The sequence below is a fragment of the Anolis sagrei genome, chromosome 4 (genome assembly GCF_037176765.1).
Source record: "Anolis sagrei isolate rAnoSag1 chromosome 4, rAnoSag1.mat, whole genome shotgun sequence".
Lineage (NCBI taxonomy): Eukaryota > Metazoa > Chordata > Lepidosauria > Squamata > Dactyloidae > Anolis > Anolis sagrei.
Window position 1 is genome coordinate 222,852,919 of NC_090024.1, and position 17,402 is coordinate 222,870,320.

Here is a 17,402-nt window from a genome sequence, read left to right on the forward strand (position 1 = left end):
AATGGCTCAGTGAGGCACCAATCCACAGACCATCACATTGAAATCATGTATATCATGACTGCTAAGAGACAGTTTGTGTGATAGTGTTTCTAGATGTGAAAATATTTTTAGGTATTCACAAGTCTATTCCCTTATAATTGATCTGTATCTGCAGAAATTAGCATCATTATCTACAGCAAGTGACAAGGCCTAAAAAGATCAACATGTCTTGTGAAAAAAAAGTCCAGAAAGCTTCACAAAGGCTAGCAAAATAAAACCCCAAACAAATTAAAAAATTAATTTGATCACTTGAGGTACAATGATTACAATAAGCATGCTTCGCTATTTTTTCATAAAATCGGAATACTGAGAAAATCTCCATTATGTGTATCTTTACAGTGAAATTTGCAGGTGTCATGCCTAAATATAGCAAATTTGATCCAGATTTGCACAAAAGACAACCTTCATGCTCAAGACCAGGCCTGCACAACTTACATCCCTTCAGGTGTTTTGGACTTCAGCTCTCAGGATTCTTGACCACTGAACAACCAGGCTAGGACCTCTGGGAGTTGGAGGCCCAAACACCCAAAGGGATCACAGGATGTAGATCTAAGAGGTGGCTCCAACACACTCACAAAGAGGGTCCTCCATTGCCTCTTCTAAAGAGTGGGGCTTTGTATGTCTCATGATGTTGAGATAATTAATTCCTGTCTGGAAGACACAAGTTCCTATTGAGTACTATGATATCAGCTCAATAATGTAAACAACAAGCAAACCATGGTGGAATATTACCTTCTTTAAGCAACCATCTACTTGCAATAATTTTCTCAGTATGGTGCCCTCCAAATCCACTGGAAAATGATACCCATCACCTCCAACCAGCACTGATAATAATGGGATTTGTAGTGCAAAACACATAGAAGACATTTCATTATGATTTTTAAGGAATGGTCTAAACCAGAGCCTTGAGTATACCTTATCCAAAATGCTTGGGACCAGAAGTGTTTTGGATGTTGGAATACTTGCATTTGCATATGTACACATAATGAAATATCATGGTGATGGAACCTAAACACAAGATTTATTAATGTTCCATATACATCTTACACCCCATTACCTGAAGCTGATTTTATACAATTTTGTACAAGGAGCAAGTTTTGTCCACCAGAATGCAAAGTTGTGATGATCTCAGCTACCCCTGTGGACAATTTGGGATTTTGGATCTCCAGATAAGGGATACTTAACCTGTATTATTAAGAGATTGAACATTTTAAGTAATAATGGAAGTTACATAGTTGAAAACTAATGCCATAGTTGGAAAGTAACGCCAAAATCCCCTTTGGGGTCAAATAGCTATTCATGGTTATATGGATGTTGCTTGCAGATCCAAGAAAAATCTGCTAAGTGCAATCCTAGATATTCTCTTTCTACATCTATACTCAAAAAACCTCTTTGAGTCCCCTTCGGGGTGAGAAAAGCAGTATAAAAATACTGTAAAATACAGCAAATGAAAAGAAAATATTGGGGTGAATCTATGCTGTAGAATGAATCCACTTCAATTTCCTTGGTTCAATGCTATGGAACTCTGAGGGCTGTAGTTTTATAAGGTCTCAAGGTTTATCTCTCAAAGAATGTTGATATTTCAGCAAACTACAAATCTCAGAATTTCATAGCATTGAGCTGTGGCCATTAAATTAGAAATGATGTCCCTCAAATAGGAACTCCAGGTGCAGCTCCTGCAACAACCTCTTCTTTTGCTTCGGCTCACCACTAAGATTACTGTATGATGTGAATCTAGTGTGAACCCTAATTTTGGGAGGTAATTTAGCCAAAATAAGGTGAGCATTAGATTTGAGTATATAGGGTAATTACCATGTTAGAGGATATACACTAAGATTTCTTGCTGGCTGCCTATTTCCATAGATGTGACTTTTTACTACTACAAATTTGCCATACCCAAATCTGATGCCTTTCAGAAGTATTGAACATCTATTTCTGTGAGCCTGGAAGGGAAAATATATGAATGTAAGTTTAAAATGTGTCTCAACTGTTAGGCCATTTCCATTTCCTTTCAATACATCAGAGTGACCTTGTCTGTATTACCTGAAATAACTTTACTTAGAAGTGTGAAGCTATCTTATTTCACAGTCCAATTAAATTGCTTGATTACATATGTTCACTCTTCCAAATGTTCACACCAGAAGTAAATATTTCACCTTAACTGTGTCTGGACAAATCACTAGCATCATCACAAATGTAAATTACCTTGGAACCTATTGCGTTCACTCAGCAACAACTGCATGACTCAAAGGGAACAACCAACTACAAGCTAGAACCTAACATATTTGCCAGTCTTACTATTTCAAAATAAATTAATAGCCTTATTTAGGTCTAAAGATTAATTTTCAGAAAAAGCGAAGAGTCAACAATTCCACCAAGTTCAATGCTATGTAAAAATGAAAATATTTTCAGTCACTACATGCTCCCACAATTTGACCTTGAGTGACAAAAGGATAAATAACGCCTCTATCTTGCAGCTATTAGTTCTCATACTGTCCTAAACAATCTGATTTTGGAAGCTGACCAAGATGGGACCTAGTTAGTACCAGCTGGAATACCTCACAAAATACCAGGCAAGGTTAAGAAAGAAATCTGCTAAGCCCCTAGAAGTTCTGGGTTAGTGGTCTGAACATCTGTGTTCACCTTTAACACTATTCTTTAGATCAAGTCATAGAGTTACCACTATGCTTATGAAAACTTTCTGAAGGAAAGCTCAAGGGAAGGTTTCTGACATATACTTATTCAGAAGAAATAAGTGAGAATGATTTTATATTGAATTTAGTTTAAAGGAATCTAGGTACAAGCAGCTTTTAACATTGTAAATGCTGGAATTTCTATAATACGAGTAAAAGCTTTTTCCAAGGTGGTCTGACCTGAAATTTTTTTATACCCCCTCCCCTCCCATTCAAGTACTAAAGTGATTCACTACAGCACATTCCTTTTTTATGCCTCAGGTTGGAAACAGTTATGATGTATCATCTGAGCACATCAATATGAATAATTTTGAAAAAGGAGGCTAGGCATAAACAAAGAACTACCTTCCTTTTTTGGTCTAAGTCTTCCTTTTGGTTCTGCAGCCTAACAAAGAGTTGACTCTCTTGACTCACATACATTTCTAACTCATGGTGAGTTCTGGAATTTTCCACCGGCAGCTGACATGCCATCTAGTGGACATGCAGCCTACCTTAACAAAAAAAGAATAATTATGTTCTTATAAAGTTGAAAAAATACTACTTTTTTCACAGGATTCACACTCTTAATTTTGATGCTTTTTTACCTTATTGAATTCTAATGACAATTACGGTTATATGGGGGGGGGGGGGGAGGCACAGAGGGAGAAACAAAATAGTGAACATCTTCAAAATGTTTAAGGCAGTGTTAGAAGTAGACTTTGGATAATGTTACACAACAATTTTTCATCTACATGAGTAGTTCTCACCTTATCCAGGAATGCATTTGAGCCAAGGAATATATCATCAAGAAAGTTCAAAACAGTCTATAATTGTCTTTTATACACTATGCGCACAAAAATCACAACAGGGATGACTGTTAGTTTATGCAAGCTTTTTAAGACTGTGTCTAAAGTAGACTGTGTCTAAAGTATTACTAACAAGAAAATAAAAATTCAGAAAACACCCAATACCGCCATGTATAGAACATTTAAGGCAGAACAGAGAATATAATACATACAAGATAGAGGAAAGCATGGAGACATTCTGATACAAAAAGATAGAACAGAAGTGCTAGAAAGTCTAGTATTTCCTAATTACCAAGTCTTAATTGTGTGCTAACATTGCTACTGTTAAGTATTGGCTCGAGAAACAATGTCAGCATATAGAACAGGGCTGGAGAACTGTTACCCTCCATATACCCAGTGAACATAGTTAATGGTGAGGGATGACAGCAAGGATAGTCCATCAAGATCCAGAGTTCCCCATACCTGTTCTGAGAGCTGGAAGTCGCCTAATGAAATCCTTTTCGCTAACTTATGATGGTCTCAGAGGTCAGTAATATATTTCAGGCCTACCTGATGTTACGTTCTGAAATATAACCAGAAAATTGAGAGGTTAACTGTATGCAGCCTTTTGCGTATCCTTGAGCTTGTAAACTACTTAAATGCTGCATTCATAGTGCAACAAATTGCCATTCACCAGAGCTGTGGTTCCCAACCTTTGGTCCTCCAGGTGTTTTGGACTTCCAATTTCCAGAAATACTAGCCAGCTTACCAGCTATTAGGGATTGTGGGAGCTGAAGTCCAAAACACCCGGAGGACCAAAGCTTGGGAGCAACTTTACTAGTGACTCAATAATACAAGCAAGAAACAACTTCTAGGCTACCAATACTTCCTGGTTTGTGAATCCATTATATCCAAAATGAGCAACTGTGGTTTAAACACTCACTACAAACAAGATTTTCAAAATAGAATCTATCCAGATTCACAGACAAAGGTTGGCCTTTATGGAAAAAATTAGAAACTTTCCTTCACAGCTGTCACATGATATAAGAGTAGGGGGAAGTTACATTTTTCAACTACATAGGATACATATATCTAACAGGAACAAATGAACTGGACTCCCGAATAGACCAAGGGCAATGGTATATACACCTGTCAGACAAAGCTGTGGCAGTTTCATACCAAGGATCCAGAAAGAATACACTGTTGCTAGGAAGATCCTGAATGGTTGAATCAGACAAAAATATTCATTTCCTATTGCGACAATGGCAGATAAATAAAAACTCTGCCATCAAATAGACTACGTAAGGTGAAGATGGAGGGAAGGATAGCACTCAGGTTTCAGAAACATGACAAAAGCTGAAACCAAAACTAAAGACATTACTCCTTAACATAACTAAGTCATGTCAGTATCCTCTGCCCTACTTTCTTTAAGTGTTAATCTTCAAATACACTACCCTATATAATTAAGCATAAGTATAAAAATTTAAGTCATAAAATCAACCCCCCCAAAACTTGATTCAATGTATGTATTGTACCCTTAAATCATATCAAAAACAAAACTATTCCCTTCTCTGCATAGAGTGGCGAAAATAAGAACTTAGTCTACCCTGGGAGAGTGTAAAAGAAGCACTGAATACCACCCCATGACATCTCTTCTGCCATGACATCATTTCTGTCCTTTTTGATTACCTAGAAAGGGAAATGACAGTAACAGTGCCCAGGGTAGTTGGCACCATGAGGTACCATTGCTGTCGTCCGCCCGTCCCCCCCCCCCATGTCAAATGACCTTGACTTATCTATGGTTCATATCAAAATCTATCCTTTTGATTTGCCCTCAACTTATACATGCGTATATAAGGCATCTTAAGACACAATAATAAATAAATCTCAGTAAATTTAACACTATTTAAGTCACTGCAGACAGAGTAATACACTTAATACTAACTATAAAACAGCATTTTGTTTAAAAGCATCAAATCATGATTTTTTAAAAATTGATTAAATCCTGGCATTCAGTGTTTTATAGGACTGTGAGCTTATTGCCATTTTCACTTTGAATATACAGTCCTCATTTATGTAGGGCACCTGGACTTCTTACCTTGAACTGCTGATGAACATCCTATGGCATGCTTTAAGTTCCTGAGAATCCAAAATTCCACCAAGGGAACTACCTAGATGAAGAAATATTTAACCAGTTGTAGTCAGCCTTTTCTGGCAAGTGTATCAATAGTTCACAAAATGAGACAGCTCCTCTGCTGCACATGCTATGTTTATGCAGCTTATAACTTAAAATATTTTACCTCTCATTCACTGAAATAGGACTCAGTAATATAGGAGATAGTTGAGTATAGATGGTTAACTGATTCTCTAAAAATCCTAAGGTAACTGCACTGACCATAACAAAAATTCCAAAGTTCATACTATACTATTGACTTTATAGGGCCAATCAAAAACGCACAAAATTCTCTGTGCAAGCTTTCAAAGCATACAATTTTCTTCTTAAAGCAAAGGTTTTTAAAGTCTTTATTTTCTTTCCAGGGCTATTGAAGGGTGTGGTGTCATTCTTTGATAGTCTGAAGATCTTTATGATGCCCTAGCTCAAACTACATCATTCACATCAACATGTCCTCATGTCCCTCTGCCTTTCCCCTCATGCACTTTTTTCATCATTTTTTTCCCAATGAAGAAATATGTGTGTTTTAAAACCATTCCAAGATAACTATGCCTTTTTGGTTGTTTAAGGAAGGTACTATTATAGTATCAACTTTGGAATTATTCCACCCAGACCTGCTAGAAACTACACAAAGTTGTCTTTATGACAGAATGTATATCTCTGAAATAGTGTTGTAATATGTAGAAATAGTCACTACTATTTTTATTTTTAGCTTTCCAAATCAATTGCAGTACAATACTGTCTTTAAAAACAGGCAGCAAGTCTCAGTGAGTCTGCCAAGTAAGTGCAGCTGATTCAAGAGAAACTTTGTAGTTTCATTTTGATGTCCCCCCCCCTTTTTGTATCAATGCCCAATTATAATCTGTCCTCATGCAAGAGTAAAATACAAAGCTATCTAATATGAATAAAACATCTAATCTACCCTGCCCAGTGCAATCCACTTAAATTGGCATCAGATTTCCAAATTTCAGTTAGGTATATCCAAACTCTTCTTCTCTGGAGGCACTACAAATTGGATCTGCAACCTGTGCAATACAAAGCATGGGTTCTGGTTAGAGCCTTGTCCCTCTTCCATGGAATGAAGCCATAACCAATATTTCCTGCAAATGACATAAGCTTTCCTTCTGCCAAAATGTTTACTCGAACATATTTCTCTATATGAATGTATTTCTGCCATTATACTTTTCCAGTTAAAAATTAGGGCAAAATTTATACTTAAATTCTTCAAGAACTATCGCCCGAACAGTTGAGGTACATGCATCTATAATCTAAAGTTTAAAATCCATTTTGCTAGTAGGCAAATTATGAAGCTACCTACCCTGTATGGTCACATTACTATTAAGGGTTGAAAAGGGCAGCTGCATTCTCCTCACATCATTAATATTGTTGGGGCCCACTTTTTTTTTTTGAAAATGTTCTGCTAAGCAGGAATACATACTGCCATCATTTTTCAGTGATTACAGATCTTTGAGTTTGGAGTGGGTACAATTCCAGACAACTAATCTTTGTTTAAGTCACTCTTTTAACTCAAGGAAGTTCTCAGTGTTTAGCTTTTTGCTTCTTCCAATATCTTTAACATCTACATATACTCATGTATTACACTTTTGATACAGTAATCTCTAGAAAGGTACTACAGATGTACCTCAGTCTAGAAATTTTACACATGTTAACCTACAATTTACTTATACCTCATGGCGCAACTTTACACATAGTTGACTTTTTAAAAAGCTACAGCTAACTTGTCTTTCAGACTAATACCAATGTTCATAGTATTGTGTGCCTAAATTGTTTTCACCTTTCTTTTTTTCACTCAACACAGCAGAACTAGCCAATGCAGAATTAAACTATCTCAACTCTTCACCCACAGGATAATAAAACAATTAAATATACCTGAAAGTACTTGAGTATCATCTCAAGTATATAAACCAAAAACAGCCTTCAGAACCCATCAAAGCTATTCTGAATTACAGGAGTAGAAAAGTAAAATCTCAAAATTATTTCAACAAGAAAAGATCCAAGTAGTATTTTAAAATATGCAATGGGTTTCTAAAGACTCAACAAGCCTGGACAGATGTTTGAATATATTTAAAAACAAAATACATAAACTATGATGAAATACACATTTTCTCCAACATGTTTATATTCTGTATATTGAAAGTAGTGTTATGATTTTAAACAACTACACTACAAAGAGATCAACTAACCATATTTGGGAAATTGTGCTTCTTTCATTTCTTTGAGATGCTATCAAAAATGTGTTGATTGATTGCAACACAGTGTCTTCTACTTGCTATCAAAACAGGAGCAAACAAAATATTAGTAGGCCTAATATTTCACCTTTGAAACAACATATCAGGAGTCCTTGCTTTTTACAAGTACAGGTAGCCCCCAAGTTACAAACATCCAACTTCCAGATAAGAAAAGGGATGAGAAAACAGGAAACGAGAGAAATCTATTCTTGGGATGGGAAATGGTCTCAACTGTAGCTTTATCACCAATCCTTGTTTCTACAAAAAGCCAGTTTTTTTTTCCAAAACCCAATATTACAGGGACAGAAAGTGAGGGGAAATTTTCTGAACAGGGGCACAAACAGCAAAACAAACACCTCAGGGGTGTTAATCCATCCCTATGCTATCCAAAGCACATATATGGATGTGTGTGTATATATATACACATGGGTCTCTCCCTCTATATATATACATATATGGCTGAAGTTTTAAAATGTATCTGTTCAACTTACATACACATTCAACTTAAGAACAGACCTACAGAATCTATCTTGTTTGTAACTTGTACACTGCCTGCATAGTGTTTGAAATAATGACCAAACATTTGGCACAGAACCACTTCTGTCCAAGTGAAACAAGTTGTGGTTGATATCTGGTGATAAAAAACATTATTTAGTATCCTTACAGCAAAAAACCTCTGACACCAAGATGTTAAGACATTTTTATATAAATGTAGGTCACACCATGCTCTTGCACATGTGGCATTTTTTCATATATCCCTCCTTCTGAACAGTGAAACATTGTTTCATTGTTCTAAGAACTCATAACTTCATCATACAGCTTAACTGAAATAATGATGAGTAGCTACCATGGATGGAAGAATCCAGTTATCCAAGCAGCATGTAGCCTCAAACGAGAGAAAAAATTACAGTGCTGGCTTTAAAAAAGAAATGCTTTGTTGCAAATTCTTAACCTTTTCTATTGTCAGGGCCATGCAACTACATAAGATCAATGGCATCTACTGCCACAAATGAATTGAACTGGTCCTATAATTACTATTAGGTTTTATGTTCTAATCAAGAAGAGATGAGTCTCCTTTGCATGTCACAGCTTTCAAACACTTTCAACTTAAACCACCACTGTGTTTTGAAGGGGAACACACAGCATTAACTCCTGAACTATTAGACGGTTTTAGTGATACTGTACATTGGCAATCAACTTTAATGGATGTTAACAAAAGCTGCTGACAGGTACCCTGCGCCAGGGATGGCACAAATGCCAGGCACCACACCAAGGTGGCACTTCTGGTTGCCCGTTTCCAAGAGGCAGGCAAAGTGGCCAGATTTTTCCAATCAATGCTCTGCTCACTGAACCTTCTGCCTGTGCTGCTGTTGCTGTCAGCTCCTGAGAACAACCGAGCCTGCAGTGGATAGGCCCGTTTTCCCAGGCCTATAGAAGGCGCTGTGTAGCAACTCCATTTTGTGCATCTGGGGCCCTGCCTCCTCCCCCCACCTCTCTGCAGCAGCCTTACCCAGTGCAGGAAAGGCGCCCCCTACTGACCCCGACTGCTCATTGCTCCATTCCACCGATTTGGCTGCGGTGCATTTTGGGTGGGGGCTGCCATGATTTTATTTCCCCCCCCTTCCTTTCCTTTCCTCCCCAAAAGCAGGGATTTGAAGGTGCTTTGCTATGTCAAAGTAGAAGAATAATAATAAAACACAACGTGTTGGGAAAGATGCAGAGGAAAAGTGGGAAAGGCTTGCTATTTCAAGGGGGGAAATGATCCACAAGGTTGGCTCCTGGTCCTCTTCTTTTGTCTGGGAAATAGGTTAAGGGGAGTATTGCAGCCGCAAAGAGTTGCAAGGGTTGGATGATGAGAACTGGATGGAGGAAAAAAGCCCGCCTTTTCCAACTCACAAGGGCCGAGAGGAGGGCTCTTCTCCATCCACGGCTCCGCAGCCTCATCCACATTCTCCGCAGTCCATGGGCCCTTCCACACACCCAGAATATCAAACCGGGTTATAGGGCAGTCCACACTGCCTTATAACCCGGTTCAAAGCAGATAACGTGGGATTTTATCCAACTGTGAGTAAAAGACCCTTCTTTTCTCTTAGCCCAGAATAGTAAGGCAGAATATCAAACCGGGTTATAGGGCAGTCCACACTGCCATACAACCCGGTTCAAAGCAGATAACGTGGGATTTTATCCAGCTGTGAGGAAAAGGCCCTTCTTTTCTCTTAGGGCCCTTCCAAAAACAGCCATATTACCTTGAAAATCAAGACGAAAATCCCACTATAGATGGTTTGAACTGGGCTATCCGGGTCCACACTGCCATATAATCCAGAGTGGATAATGTGGGATTTTATTCAGCTGTGTGGAAGGGGCCCTTGTCTTCTCTAAGGGCCACATAACCCTGTAAATCAAGGCAGAAAACCCCCTTGAACTGGGTTATCCGAATCCACACTGCCACAAATATATATGTGTGTGTGGCAGTATGGACTCGGATAACCCAATTCAAAAGGGTTTTCTGCCTTGATTTACAGGGTTATTTGGCCCTTAGAGAAGACAAGGGCCCCTATACTACCATATATATATAGATAGATAGATAGATATAGATGCAGTATGGACTCGGATAACCCAGTTCAAAGGGGTTTTCTGCCTTGAGTTACAGGGTTATTTGGCCCTTAGAGAAGACAAGGGCCCCTAAAATACCATATATATATATATATATATATATATATATATATATATATTATATGGATGGCAGTATGGACTCGGATAACCCAGTTCAAAGGGGTTTTCTGCCTTGAATTACAGGGTTATATGTTATATATATATATATATATCCCCCACCTCTAAGCAGATAACGTGGGATTTGATTCCACGGCCTGAGCCCGCCTTCCCCCCATATTCTTCCCGCGCCACATGCCCCTCGAGAGCAGCACGGCCGCCTCGGCCTCCCTCCTTCCTTCCTTCCTCCCCTCCTTCCACGATGCAGGGCGGGCATCGATGAGCCTCCTCCTCCTCCTCCCTGCATTGAAACCGGGCGGAGGAAGGAAGGAAGGGGGGAAAGCGATGCAACACACACTCACTCACACACAGAGAGCGAGCGAGAAAAACCAGAGAGGGAGAAAGAATCCAGCGGGAAACCAAGGGAGGGAAGGAAAGCAGGAAGGTGATTGGAGAAGAGCGGGCGCAAGGATGCCGGTAGACTATTATGAGAGGGGAAGGATGGATGGAGAAAGGGAAGGATGGCAAGGGGAGCACCTACCTGGCTGGCGGGCTCCCTCCCTCCTTCCTCAGTCCGTCAGCCAGTCCCTCCTTCCTGCTCCTCTTCTTCTGGGGAGGCAGACAAAGGGCCCCGGATGTTGCTCTGAGGGGAGGGGGGGCGCTGCGGGCTGTGAGGGGAGAGCAGAGCCGAGCAGGGCAGAGCAGGGCGGGGGCCCGGCCTTGGCGGGGAAGGAGGGAGGGAGGAAGGAGGCTGAGGGGCGTCGGCGTCGTCCTCCGTCGTCCCCGCAGGGCTCGGTCTCCGGGAAGCGCAGGGAGGGAGGAAGGAAGGAAGGGGGGGGGCTCCCTCCTCGGCGCCCTGCAGACAATACAGCCGGGTCCCTCCTGCCCAGAACCTGCCCTGGCCAAGATGGCGGCCGAGAAAGAGCGGAAGTGACGCGGGGTGCTCATTAGCATACGGGACTCATTGTCCGGCCGGAGAGGATGAGGAGGAGGAGGGGGGGCAGAGCGGAGTAGAAGAAGGGGCCACGACTAACCCTCACTCTCCTTCCTTCCTCCCCTCCTGTGACCCTGGCCCTTTAAGGGGAAAAAGAAAGAAGAGGTGGGAAAGGAATTGGGTTACATAACCCCGTCAGAGTGTGGGGCCACTCTCGCGAGAGACAGAGAGAGAGAGAGGGACGCGGCGCCACCGCCCGAGAATCCCTCCGCCGCCCCAGCCGGCGCTACATCCTTCCCTGAGGGGAGGGGGGAAGGGTCGCCACGCGGGGGAGGGAGGGAGCCAGCCAGCCAGCCCCCCACGTGACCCGGCGGAGCGCGCGCCACGTGACCAGGGCTCCACCTGAGGCAGCAGCAGCAGGAGGAGGAGGACACCTCCTTCAGCCCATGCTGGTCCTCATCACACAAACTAAAATAATAAAAGGTCTGGAGAACAAGCCCTATGAGGAGCGGCTTAAGGAGCTGGGCATGTTTAGCCTGAAGAAGAGAAGGCTGAGAGGGGATATGATAGCCATGTATAAATATGTGAGCGGAAACCACAGGGAGGAGGGAGCAAGCTTGTTTTTTGCTTCCTTGGAGACTAGGACGCAATGGAACAATGGCTTCAAACTACAAGAGAGGAGATTCCATCTGAACATGAGGAAGAACTTCCTGACTGTGAGAGCCGTTCAGCAGTGGAACTCTCTGCCCCGGAGTGTGGTGGAGGCTCCTTTGGAAGCTTTTAAACAGAGGCTGGATGGCCATCTGTCAGGGGTGATTTGAATACAATATTCCTGCTTCTTGGCAGGGGGTTGGACTGGATGGCCCATGAGGTCTCTTCCAACTCTATGATTCTAGGCAGGAAGGAAGGAAGGGGGCAAGGCAGGGCATGCAAGAGGCCAACATGAAAGGAAGGAAGAAGGCCTCTGGAGGAGCCACCACCAAGCCACCATAGTCATCCCCCAGGACCCTCACAATGGCACCATGGATAGTCACTACTGAATGTGTAAAGCACCCAGATTACCTGTTCCAAAGAATATCCCGTTTTCAATCCCATCACCAACGCAAATGCTACTCTTCGGGATGAGAGACAGGGCCTTCTCAGTGCTGGCCCCAGGAGCCCCCAGTGGCGCAGTGGGTTAAACCCCTGTGTCAGCAGGACTGAAGACCGACAGGTCGCAGGTTCAAATCCAGGGGAGGGAGCCAGCCAGCCCCCCACGTGACCCGGCAGAACGTGCGCCACGTGACCAGGGCTCCACCTGAGGCAGGAGGAGGAGACCTCCTTCAGCCCATGCTGGTCCTGATCACAGGCAAGGCAGGGTATGCAAGAAGCCAACATGGAAGCAGGCCTCTGGAGGAGCCACCACCAAGCCACCATAGTCATCCTCCAGGACCATCACCATGGCACCATAGGTGGTCACTACTGAATATGTAAAGCACCCAGATTACCTGTTCAAAGGAATCACCCCTTACAAACCATCACAAAGTTTAAGATCCCCGGCTGTGGAACACCCTCCCTGCTGAAGTTAGACAGGCGCCCTCCTTGATGGCCTTTCGTAGGGGCCTGAAAACATGGCTCTTCGAGCAGGCCTTCAACTGAGTGTATTGAATGACAATGGAATGAACTAGGACTACGAAATTGGCTATGACCCCAGGACTTGACGAAGCGGATTTTTAGTATAAGTATATGTTATGTTGTATTTGTCTGGTTTGTATTGTCACGGCTCACTGTACATTGTCTCTGTGTTGTTGTTCACCGCCCCGAGTCGCCCTCGGGCTGAGAGGGGCGGTCAATAAGTGCAAGAAATAATAATAAATAAATAAATAAGATCATCTAGAGAGGCCCTGCTCTCAGTCCCACCACCATCGCAAATGCTACTGATGGGGACGAGAGACAGGGCCTTCTCTGTGGTGGCCCCTCTGCTGTGGAACTCTTCCTCCAGTGGCATCAGATTGTCTACCTTCCTCCTGTCCTTTAGAAAGAAACTCAAAACCTAGTTATGAGACCATGCGTTTGAACGATAAGAGGCAGCAATCGAGAATAAGGCTCAAGTGACATGAATGACAATGGGTTGACCCGGACTTGGATTTTAAATAAATGCCTTGTTAATGTAATGTTTCAATGAATTGTTTTAAATGTCTTTTAATGAATGTGGATGGCACTGAATGAGTGCCTGTTGTGAAGCCACCCTGAGTCCCCCCTCCAGGGTGAGAAGGGAGGGATACAAATGTGCTTACTTAATAAATAAATCAGGCCTGACCCAACTTGGGCTTTCCAGGTGTTTTGGACTTCAACTCCCACAATTCCTAAAGCTGCACACCTAAAGGGCTCCACCTGAGGCAGCAGCATGAGGAGGAGAAGACCTCCTTCAGCCCATGCTGGTCGTGATCATACAGGCAGGAAGGAAGGAAGGGGGCAAGGCAGGGCATGCAAGAGGCCAACATGGAAGGAAGGAAGGAAGAAGGCCTCTGGAGGAGCCACCACCAAGCCACCATAGTCATCCCCCAGGACCATCACCATGGCACCATGGATAGTCACTACTGAATGTGTAAAGCACCCAGATTAACTGTTCAAAAGAATCTCCCCTGCTCTCAATCCCACTACCATTGCAAATGCTACTGGTGGGGAAGAGAGACCGGGCCTTCTCAGTGGTGACCCCTCTGCTGTGGAACTCTTTCCCCAGTGACATCAGATGGCAACATGTGTTGCATCTTTTGCGCATGTGTTGTATTTTTTGTTTTGTTTTTTAAAGTCTCCTCTGCTGTTTTTCAGTGTGGTGGTCACTCATTGGCCTGATAGGTGGATTGTGTCCAAATTTGGTGTCAATTTATCCAGTGGTTGTTGAGTTATGTTCATCCCTCAAACGAACATCACATTTTTATTTATATAGATTTTGTACATTTGTATCCCTTCCTTCTCACCCTGGAGGGGGGACTCAGGGTGGCTTCACAACAGGCAAAGGCTTTCATGGCCAGAATCACTGGAATGTTGTGTAGTGTAGAATGCCTACAAAGTCAGGCTGTTGCATGGACCTCTACTTAAGGCTACAGTCCTTAGATATATGGCAGGAGTTCTGTAAGAGAGACCAAGCATACTAATGACAGTTGAACTGTCACAACAGCAGATAGAGGGGGACTAGTCCTACTTCAATGTAACAACAAAGATAACGATCACACCAGTGGCTACAGTATTAGTGGTCATTCACTAAAGCTAGCGAGTGTAAACACAAGAAGACAATCAGCAGTCATTTACTGTATGGCTATAGCATAACAGCAACTATACACAGCAATGGCCCAGTCTGATTGCATGGTATATACAAATATTCCAAACACACACAATAAAACACTTATATAAAAAGGGTGCTGTGAAATGCTGTGGGACCACATCAGTAATAATAAACAAGTGTACTATTAGTAACACCACTGCAATTGCCCAGCAGGCATATTTAATTGCACAGAGTTGTTAAGTGGTTACTCTTTTGATATCAATTAGTTTATCATCTATCTTAAGATTATCAAAACAGCCACTGTGAATTGCACCAAGAGATCTCACTAGTCCTGTGTTTCTTATTCAGTAACCAATCCATTGCCTGTGGGAAGCACACAAGGAGGACACAACCCTGCTCTGTCCTCATGAACGTCAGCAGCTGAAATGCAAAGGCATACTACTCCTCATACTGGAAATAGTAGGGATTCATCACTGGTCGCCCATTCTTTCTTTGATTTGTCTAGTCCTCTGTTAAAAGCATCCAAACTGTTGACCATCACTGCCTCTTGTGACAGCTAATGTATGTGTAGTGTATTTTAGCTGTTTCAATTCTTACAATTCGACTTCAGTGAATCGCTCTGAATTCCAGTACTATAAGACAGGCTGGGGTTGGGGGAGTCTCCCTCTCTATTCTAGGCACTTCTGTTATTTCTCACTTCATGCATCTTTGTATGTGCATGTAACACAACTCTGAATGTGCATATAACACAACTCAAAACATCATAGCCTAAATAAATAAACACAGCCAGCCCTCCACATTTCCTGTGGTTAGAAAGGCACAAGACCTCAGCGAAAGTGGAAAAACTACAAATGAAAGAGCATATGATAGGAACCTCTAATTCCTCCAGCATGTCTCTATGGTCAATTTTTACTGAAAATTTATCTTAGAATTGCAATGGAGGACCTAGAGATTTCTAGAGAGAATATTGTAATAATATCTATAAATAATCAAATCTGCACATGTAGAACTCAGAATCGGGGGGCTGACTGTATAACCTTTCCTTGTGGGTGAGTTTCTCTGTTCCATTATTTTGATTGCCCTTCCCTGCAGTACAATATCTTTTTTTCGGGTTCAGTGACAATTGTACAAATATGATTCCACTTTAATGGTCATTGTAACATCCTGTGGAATTCTGAGATTTGTAATTGAAGGAGGCGATAGATCTATACTAGGAAGTGGACATCTTCATGGCATTTACTACCATTCCCTGTAGTATTCTTTTTGTTCTTGGATGTTTGCCCAATATTAGAGGTGGATGCATCATTTTGCAATAGTCCAAAGTAGAGATTCTGTTGTCCATCACAGAAAAAAGGATGGGGTTGAAACCTGTTCAAGATAGAATCATAGAGTTGGAAAAGACCTTGTGGGCCATCCAGTCCAACCTCCTGCCATGAAGCAGGAAGATTGTCTTCAAAGCACCCCCAACAGATGGCTACCCACCTGTGTTTAAAAGCCTCTGAAGAAGGAGCCTTCACCACACTCTGGGGCAGAGAGTTCCACTGCTGAACAGCTCTCACAGTTATGGAGTTCTTCCTAATGTTCAAGTGGAATCTCCCTTCCTGTAGCTTGAAGCCATTGTTCCGCATCCTAGTCTCCAAGGCACAGAAAACAAGTTTTCTCCCTCCTCCCTATGACTTCCCCTCACATAATTATACATGGCCATTGTGTCTCCTCTCAGCCTTCTCTTCTGACGGCTAAACATAATAATAGTAATAATAATAATAATAATAATAATAATAATAAACAACTTTATTTATACCCCACCACCACCTCCTTGACGGGGACTCGGTGGCTAACATGAGGCCAAGCCCGAACAATTACAGCAAATCAAATAAATACATACAGCAAATAATAACATCAATAAAATGTAAATAAATTAATGCAAAATTAAATACAAGAAACAAAATAAAAGAAGAAATAAAATCTGCACGGTAGGCTGGGCCAAGTTACAAGGGGTAGAATAAAATATAAAAACCCTGGGTGAGATGGATGAATAGAGTAGTATGCCTAGTGGGGGATTTCAGATGGGAACAAGCAATGGGGTGAGTATCACCAAAGGATGAGATAAAGTGCATTGCTGGGCATATTATACAGAGCTGGTCCTCATTCATCACAGGCACACTGAAACAGCCAGGTTTTTAGACTCTACCTGAAGGCTGTCAGGGTGGGAGCTTGCCTAGTCTCTCCGAGTAGCAAACTCCAAAGTCGCAGAGCCACCACAGAGAAGGCCTTCTCCCTCGTCCCCACAAGTCACGCTTTCAACGGAGGGGGGAGCGAGAGGAGGGCTTCCCCAGATCTTTAAGACACTCCCCATAGGGCTTTTTCTCCAGACCCTTGATTATTTTAGTTGTCCTCTTCTGGACACATTCCAGCTTGTCAACATCTCCCTTAAATTGTGATGCCCAGAATTGGACACAGTATTCCAGGTGTGGTCTGACCAAGGCAGAATAGAGGGGTAGCATGACTTCCCTGGATCTAGACACTATACTCCTATTTGTGCAAGCCAAAATCCCATTGATATCGCATGACATTGT

General features: G+C 42.1%; 1 protein-coding gene across 9 annotated transcripts in view; it reads right to left on the reverse strand.

Annotated features, from left to right (window-relative positions):
* ADNP (activity dependent neuroprotector homeobox) overlaps positions 1–11,588 on the reverse strand; it is a 41,010-nt gene extending 29,422 nt beyond the window's left edge. For 2 of the 9 annotated variants that reach the window (XM_067468194.1, XM_067468192.1), the window contains exons 1-3: positions 11,165–11,587; positions 5,595–5,663; positions 3,980–4,079 (exon numbers count right to left, since the gene is read on the reverse strand). The gene's annotated coding sequence lies outside the window, so the exon portion shown is untranslated. Of the gene's footprint in view, positions 1–3,979; positions 4,080–5,594; positions 5,664–11,164 lie in introns of all 9 variants that reach the window. The other 7 variants (XM_067468195.1, XM_067468193.1, XM_060772111.2 and 4 more) reach the window with 5 other exon arrangements.
* Between the last annotated feature and the right edge of the window lie 5,814 nt (positions 11,589–17,402).